The sequence below is a fragment of the Zea mays genome, chromosome 3, assembly GCF_902167145.1.
Source record: "Zea mays cultivar B73 chromosome 3, Zm-B73-REFERENCE-NAM-5.0, whole genome shotgun sequence".
Taxonomy (NCBI): domain Eukaryota; kingdom Viridiplantae; phylum Streptophyta; class Magnoliopsida; order Poales; family Poaceae; genus Zea; species Zea mays.
In genome coordinates this window covers 136,927,057-136,934,926 of record NC_050098.1, presented here as the reverse complement: position 1 = coordinate 136,934,926, position 7,870 = coordinate 136,927,057, and positions in this window count along the sequence as shown.

Genomic DNA, 7,870 nt, shown 5'->3' with positions numbered 1-7,870 from the left:
GCTTGGTGCGCTGCCCGGAGAACAGTCTCCAGGGTGCAGAGGCCTGTTTAGAGCACTATTCTATCTCTGAGCGGGACTCAGCTGAGGCAGCCATGCAAGATGCTGCACGGCGTGCGCTTTCGCACTACTGCTCGGTTTTCGGTGGGGCAGCTGACGGTCTTGACCTGAAGTATTACCCCCGCCGTCCATCTGGCAGCACAGGAGGCGTGATTGTCTCACCTGTCGGTGAGGGCAATCCTAGGTTGAGCAGCACAGTCAACCTATCCGCCGTGCTAAACACGGAGCTGGACCCTGCATTAGACGAGCTGAGTAGGGCCCGTGCTGAGATCGCCCTGCTGCGGGCTGAGCGCGCGGAACGTCGTCACTTGGATGGTGGTTCCCCCGCTCCCGTCGGGACTCAGCACCCGTACCGCTCACCTCAGCGTGGACACCAGTCTTATGGCAATCCCGACTGCAAGACCAAGATAACTCTAGAACCATAGATCGTCAGAGTTGGATCTTGTAATTAATACGAAATATATATATACATAGAAGCTTCAGTCTTAGCGTTAGTCTCGGTCTTAGTTAGTCTTAGTTAGACAGGGTAGATTGCTATATCCTGTGCATTTATGTTTGTCATGATGAACTATGTTTGGTTTGGATCTTTGTAATGATTGTCACCAGAGTGTGGGTATCCCCTGCATTTTGGTTTATCTATTATGTTAATGGAGTTAGTTATATAGTTGGGAAACCTTTTATTCCACTTTCCTCTTGATCTGAGAAGCTGTGTGGTCTGTGTTGGAGATCAGTGAAGATGCCCATCTGTTCAGTGCTGTTGAAGAATTCTATTCTCTTTCCTTATGCTGCAAGATTTGCCAGATCAGTTCTGATGTGTGGTTGCATTCTGCAGATGTCAGAGAACAGGCGCAGAGGAGGAAGGCGTGCTCAGCAGGAGCGAGCCGCTCAACAAGATGAGGCGCCCCAGCAGCAGCAGCTGCCACCCCCGCCCCCGATGTCGATCGAGCAGATGTTTCTGATGCAGACTCAGGCAGTTCAGGCCATCGGTCAGACTTTGGCCGCCATTCAGCAGCAGCAGCAGCAGCAGCAAGCACCACCCCAGCCTCAGATGCCTCAGATGCCCAGAGACAAGCGTGCTGAATTCATGAGAGGTCATCCCCCAACGTTCGCTCACTCTTCTGACCCCATGGATGCTGAAGATTGGCTGCGCACTGTGGAGCGGGAGTTGCATACCGCTCAGTGTGATGACAGGGAGAAAGTCTTGTATGGTCCCCGTCTGTTGAGAGGAGCAGCCCAATCATGGTGGGAGTCTTACCTCGCCACCCATGCCAACCCCGACACCATCACCTGGGAAGAATTCAGAGGTAGCTTTCGTCAGTACCATGTGCCTGCAGGTCTGATGACAGTGAAGAAGGAGGAGTTCCTGGCTCTCAAGCAAGGGCCATTGTCTGTCAGTGAGTACCGGGACAAGTTTCTGCAATTGTCTCGCTATGCTCCTGAAGATGTCAACACTGACGCCAAGCGACAATACCGTTTTCTGAGAGGCTTGGTCGACCCCCTGCAGTATCAACTGATGAATCACACCTTCCCGACATTCCAGCACCTGATTGATAGAGCGATCATGACAGAAAGGAAGCGTAAGGAGATGGAAGATCGTAAGCGCAAGATCAGTGGACCCCAGCCTGGAAGCAGCAATCGTCCTCGTTTCTCAAGCAATCAACCTCAGCAGTTCAGGCAGAACCAGCGTCCACCTCAGCAGCATCAGCAGTTTCAAAGGCAGTATTCTCAGCATCAGTACCAGAACCGTCAGAGCAATCAATCAGGAGGTCAGTTTCAGAGGCAGAACCAGCAGGCACCTCGCCTTCCTGCCCCAGCAAGCCAGCAGAACAGTCAGGCAACACCAGCTCAGGTTGGAAACAGAGCATGTTTCCACTGTGGAGAGCAAGGCCACTGGGTGATGCAATGTCCGAAGAAGGCAGCCCAGCAGCAGTCAGGCCCCAATGCCCCAGCGAAGCAGAATGTGCCTCAGCCTGGAGCAGGCAATCGCTCTCAGCCGCGCTATAATCATGGAAGACTGAACCACTTGGAGGCTGAAGCAGTTCAGGAGACCCCCGGCATGATAGTAGGTATGTTCCCAGTCGACTCCCATATTGCAGAAGTGTTATTTGATACTGGAGCAACGCATTCTTTCATTACTGCATCATGGGTAGAAGCACATAATCTTCCAATTACCACCATGTCAACCCCCATTCAAATTGACTCAGCCGGTGGTAGAATTCGAGCCGATAGCATTTGTTTGAATATAAGTGTGAAAATAAGGGGGATAGCATTTCCCGCCAACCTTATAGTAATGGGTACTCAGGGAATAGATGTCATCCTAGGGATGAATTGGCTAGATAAGTATCAGGCAGTTATCAGTTGTGATAAAAGGACAATCAGGTTGGTGTCCCCACTAGGAGAGGAAGTGGTGACCGAGTTAGTCTCGCCTGAGCCAAAGAAAGGAAGTTGTTATCAGACAGCTGTTGAAAGCAGTAAAGCAGACCCAATTGAGAGGATCAAGGTTGTGTCCGAATTCCCAGATGTGTTTCCAAAGGACTTACCGGGTATGCCACCAGAGCGGAAAGTTGAGTTTGCTATAGAGCTTCTTCCTGGAACCGCCCCTATCTTTAAGAGAGCTTACAGAATATCCGGACCAGAGTTGGTTGAGCTTAAGGAGCAGATTGATGAGCTGTCAGAGAAAGGTTACATTCGGCCAAGCACCTCGCCTTGGGCCGCCCCTGTCCTATTTGTGGAGAAGAAAGATGGCACCAAGAGGATGTGTATCGATTACCGAGCTTTGAATGAAGTCACAATCAAGAACAAGTATCCCTTGCCCAGAATAGAAGATCTGTTCGACCAGTTGAGAGGAGCCAGTGTGTTCTCCAAGATTGATCTGAGGTCAGGTTATCATCAACTCAGGATCCGACCTTCGGACATTCCGAAGACGGCATTCATTTCCAAGTATGGTTTGTACGAGTTCACAGTGATGTCTTTTGGTTTGACCAATGCGCCAGCATTCTTTATGAACTTGATGAACAGTGTATTCATGGATTACCTTGACAAGTTTGTTGTGGTATTCATTGATGACATTCTGGTTTATTCTCAAAGCGAAGAAGAGCACGCAGATCATTTGAGGATGGTATTGCAGAGATTGCGAGAGCACCAGTTGTATGCAAAGTTGAGTAAGTGTGAGTTCTGGATCAGTGAAGTCCTGTTTTTGGGTCACATAATCAACAAGGAAGGATTGGCTGTGGATCCGAAGAAAGTGGCAGACATTCTGAACTAGAAAGCGCCAACAGATGCTAGAGGAATCAAGAGTTTCATTGGGATGGCCGGATACTATCGGCGATTCATTGAAGGGTTTTCGAAGATTGCGAAACCAATGACAGCGTTGCTAGGCAACAAAGTTGAGTTCAAGTGGACCCAGAAATGCCAAGAGGCCTTTGAAGCGCTGAAAGAGAAGTTGACTACAGCGCCTGTCCTAGTCTTGCCTGATGTGCACAAGCCCTTCTCGGTGTATTGTGATGCTTGTTACACGGGTTTGGGATGTGTGTTGATGCAAGAGGGAAGAGTTGTGGCTTACTCGTCCCGACAGCTGAAGGTTCATGAGAAGAACTACCCAATCCATGATCTAGAGTTGGCAGCAGTGGTTCACGCACTGAAGACCTGGAGGCACTACCTGTATGGACAGAAGTGCGATGTTTACACAGATCACAAGAGTCTGAAGTACATATTCACTCAGTCAGAGTTGAACATGAGGCAGCGAAGATGGTTAGAGTTGATTAAAGACTATGAGTTGGAGATTTATTACCATCCAGGCAAAGCGAACGTAGTGGCAGATGCTTTGAGCAGGAAGAGTCAAGTCAATTTGATGGTCGCTCGTCCGATGCCTTATGAGTTGGCCAAGGAGTTTGACAGGTTGAGTCTCGGATTTCTGAACAATTCGCGAGGAGTCACAGTTGAGTTGGAACCTACCTTGGAGCGCGAAATCAAAGAGGCGAAGAATGATGAGAAAATCAGTGAGATCCGGCGACTGATTCTAGAAGGCAAAGGCAAAGATTTTCGAGAAGATGTAGAAGGCGTGATATGGTTCAAAGACCGCTTGTGTGTTCCCAATGTCCAGTCCATTCGGGAGTTGATTCTCAAGGAAGCTCATGAGACCGCTTATTCGATTCACCCTGGCAGTGAGAAGATGTATCAGGATCTGAAGAAGAAATTCTGGTGGTACGGAATGAAGAGGGAAATCGCAGAGCATGTGGCTATGTGCGATAGTTGCCGAAGAATTAAGGCAGAACACCAGAGACCAGCTGGATTGTTGCAACCGTTGCAGATCCCTCAGTGGAAATGGGATGAAATTGGTATGGATTTCATAGTCGGATTGCCTCGCACTCGAGCCGGCTACGATTCTATTTGGGTAGTGGTGGACCGTTTGACCAAGTCAGCCCACTTCATACCTGTCAAGACCAGCTACAACAGTGCAGTATTGGCAGAGTTGTATATGTCTCGGATCGTTTGTCTTCATGGTGTGCTAAAGAAGATAGTGTCAGACAGAGGAACGCAGTTCACCTCTCATTTCTGGCAGCAGTTGCATGAAGCCTTGGGCACACATCTGAATTTCAGTTCAGCTTATCACCCGCAGACAGATGGCCAGACTGAAAGGACCAATCAAATTCTCGAGGATATGTTGAGAGCCTGTGCGTTGCAAGATCAGTCCGGATGGGACAAGCGATTGCCTTATGCAGAGTTTTCCTATAACAACAGTTATCAGGCCAGTTTGAAGATGTCACCGTTTCAAGCGCTTTATGGAAGGAGTTGTAGAACTCCGTTGCAATGGGATCAGCCTGGAGAGAAGCAAGTATTTGGGCCAGACATTTTGCTTGAAGCCGAAGAGAACATCAAGATGGTTCGAGAGAATCTGAAGATAGCGCAATCGAGGCAGCGAAGCTATGCAGACACAAGAAGAAGAGAACTGAGTTTCGAAGTCGGAGACTTTGTTTATCTGAAAGTATCACCGATCAGAGGAGTCAGAAGATTCGGAGTGAAAGGCAAGCTAGCACCCCGCTACATTGGTCCGTACCAGATCCTCTCAAAGCGTGGAGAAGTGGCTTATCAGCTCAGCCTGCCAGAGAATTTGTCTGCTGTGCATGATGTCTTTCATGTGTCTCAGTTGAAGAAGTGCTTGCGTGTGCCAGAAGAGCAGTTGCCAGTGGAAGGTCTTGAAGTCCAGGAAGACTTGACCTATGTTGAGAAGCCAGCTCAGATCCTTGAGATTGCAGATAGAGTCACCCGAAGGAAGACCATCAGAATGTGCAAAGTCAGATGGAATCACCACTCTGAGGAAGAAGCAACCTGGGAGCGTGAAGATGATTTGATGGCCAAGTACCCAGAGCTCTTTGCTAGCCAGCCCTGAATCTCGAGGGCGAGATTCTTTTAAGGGGGATAGGTTTGTAACGCCCCGAATTTTGCAGTTGAATTTTTTCTTTTCTTTACTCGCCAAAATTCGGGCGTTACCTTTTCTTTTTCTTTTTCCCCTCGCTAAACCTTGACCTTTTCCAAAGTTTTAGCGGGATTCGGTTTGGAATTCCCGTGTAATGAAAAACCCTAAATACTTTATGTTGTTTGATGCACCATGCCGAACCTTGCATTTCTTTTGATTGCTTTGAAAGTGCAAATGCATTCATGTAGAAAGATCGGATTTCGAAAATGAGGAGAAGATCTTTTCTTTCTTTTTCTCTCTCTTTCTCTCTCCTCTTTTTCTCTCTCTCCCGCGCCGTGAGCCGACCCCGGCCGGCCCAGCCGCCCCTGGCGCCCCCTCTTGGGCCTGAATCGGCCCAGCCGCCCCCCCCCCCCATCTCCCTTTTTCCCCAAACCCTCTCCCTCTCCCTCTCATTTTCCCTCTCTCACCCTAGCGCCGCCCCTACCCCTGCCCTAAGCCGCCGCCGCCCCCTGCCGGCCGCCCCTCGCCGTCGCTCCCCAACGCCGGTGAGCCCCCCCACCTCTCCCTCTCCCTCTCCCCTCTCCCCTCCTCTCCCTCCCTGGCCCAACCGCCCAGCCGTCCGGCCGCCTGGCCGCCTGGCCGCCCTGGCCGCGCGTCCGCCTGGCCCTTGGCCGCGCGCGCCCTGGCCGCGCCCCCTGGCCGCTCGGCCGGCTCGGCCGCCCTGGCCAGCCCGGCCGCCCCCCCCCCCCCCCCCCCCGCGCGTCCCCGGCTCAGCCGCCCTGGCCGCCGGTTCGGCCGGCTCAGCCGCCCTCCCCCGCGCGCCCGCCCCAGCTCGGCCGCCCTGCCTAGGGCCGGTTCAACCGCCCCTAGGGCCGGTTCAACCGCCCCCCCCCCTCTGTTTTTTTTTATTTTTTTATTTTATTTTATTTCATTTTATTTACTTTCTGTGATCATAGCTATTTTATTTTAGGTAGGCTAATCATTGTTCATGCCATTGAAATAGGAAGTTTAATTTAAAATTCCGTTATACTAATTGATTCATGTAGTTAATTGTTTATCTCGTGCGATGTTGATCAACTTAAAATGATTAGGTTCCCACTAGTGCATATAACAGAATTCTTTTGTTAGGAACCTATTGAAACTAGAGTGCATAATTTAACTAATCATTAGTGCATAAACTTTAACCCCCCCTGCGAGACCCTTTTCCCGTTTCTTTCTAACCATAACAAATGCAATGTCAAATGTCATACTTGATGCATATTCGCTTTATTTGTTCCCTTGTATGGTGTACTGTTCTTTTGTATTAAATATGTGGATGGATGTATGTATGTTTGCGCTCGCATAGAGAACGATCCGGTCGAAGAGCCCGAGGAATTCGCAGGAGAAGCCCCTGAGCAGCAGTCGGTTGGTGGAGGCAAGTGTCCTTTGACCTATCTCTGTCCTAATCATTCTTTAATTCACCTCCCGCATTACACATTTATACCTAAGGATTGACTAGCTTTTTGTTATCCATGTCCTTGTTTACCTATTTGGGTCGGATTATTACTGCTTAGTTTGATGCTATTGCTCAACTTTAATCAATGAACATGATGTGGTTATCTATGATACGCTGTTTTTCCCGTTCTTATTTATGATTATACTTGTGGCATTTAAGGGGACTCGAGCGGTTTCTCGAGTGCCTCTCCGTAAGGACCTGTTCAATGGATGACCGCCCGGGAAAACAGTGCAACCATGAGGGTGGAATGGGGTGCCCTTAGCTGAATAATTAGAGGATCCGGGGTGTAGTTCACTTAGCCGTCGTGCCGTCAATGGGGCTCGGTGTATGCGGCTCGCTCTGCCAAGTTTGGGTTCGCCCCTTGGGGAGGAGTGCGGTGCATTTAGGAAACCTAACGGGTGGCTACAGCCCCGGGGAATCTTTGTAAAGGCTTCGTAGTGAATCCCTGGTCATTCACCTCGGGAGTGAATAAGGGTCTTGCAAGCCCGGGCCAGAGAGGGAATCACGGCTTGTGGGTAAAGTGCACAACCTCTGCAGAGTGTTATGAAACTGATATATCAGCCGTGCTCGCGGTTATGAGCGGCCAAGGGAGCTCCAGAGATTAGTGGTACTTGATCAGAGATACTTTGGTACAGGTGGCGATGAGATTGATGGTTCTGATTATGATTATGGTATTGGTAAGTGGTATTCTTTCCGTTTGGAAAGGATACATTGGGCTAATAACTTGGGTCAATGTTAAAACCTGGCTTTCTACTAGTAAGTAATAACCTGACCAACTAAAAGCAACTGCTTGACTTATCCCCACATAAAGCTAGTCTACTACAGCCAAACAGGATACTTGCTGAGTATGTTGATGTGTACTCACCCTTGCTCTACACACCAAACCCCCCCAGGTTGTCAGC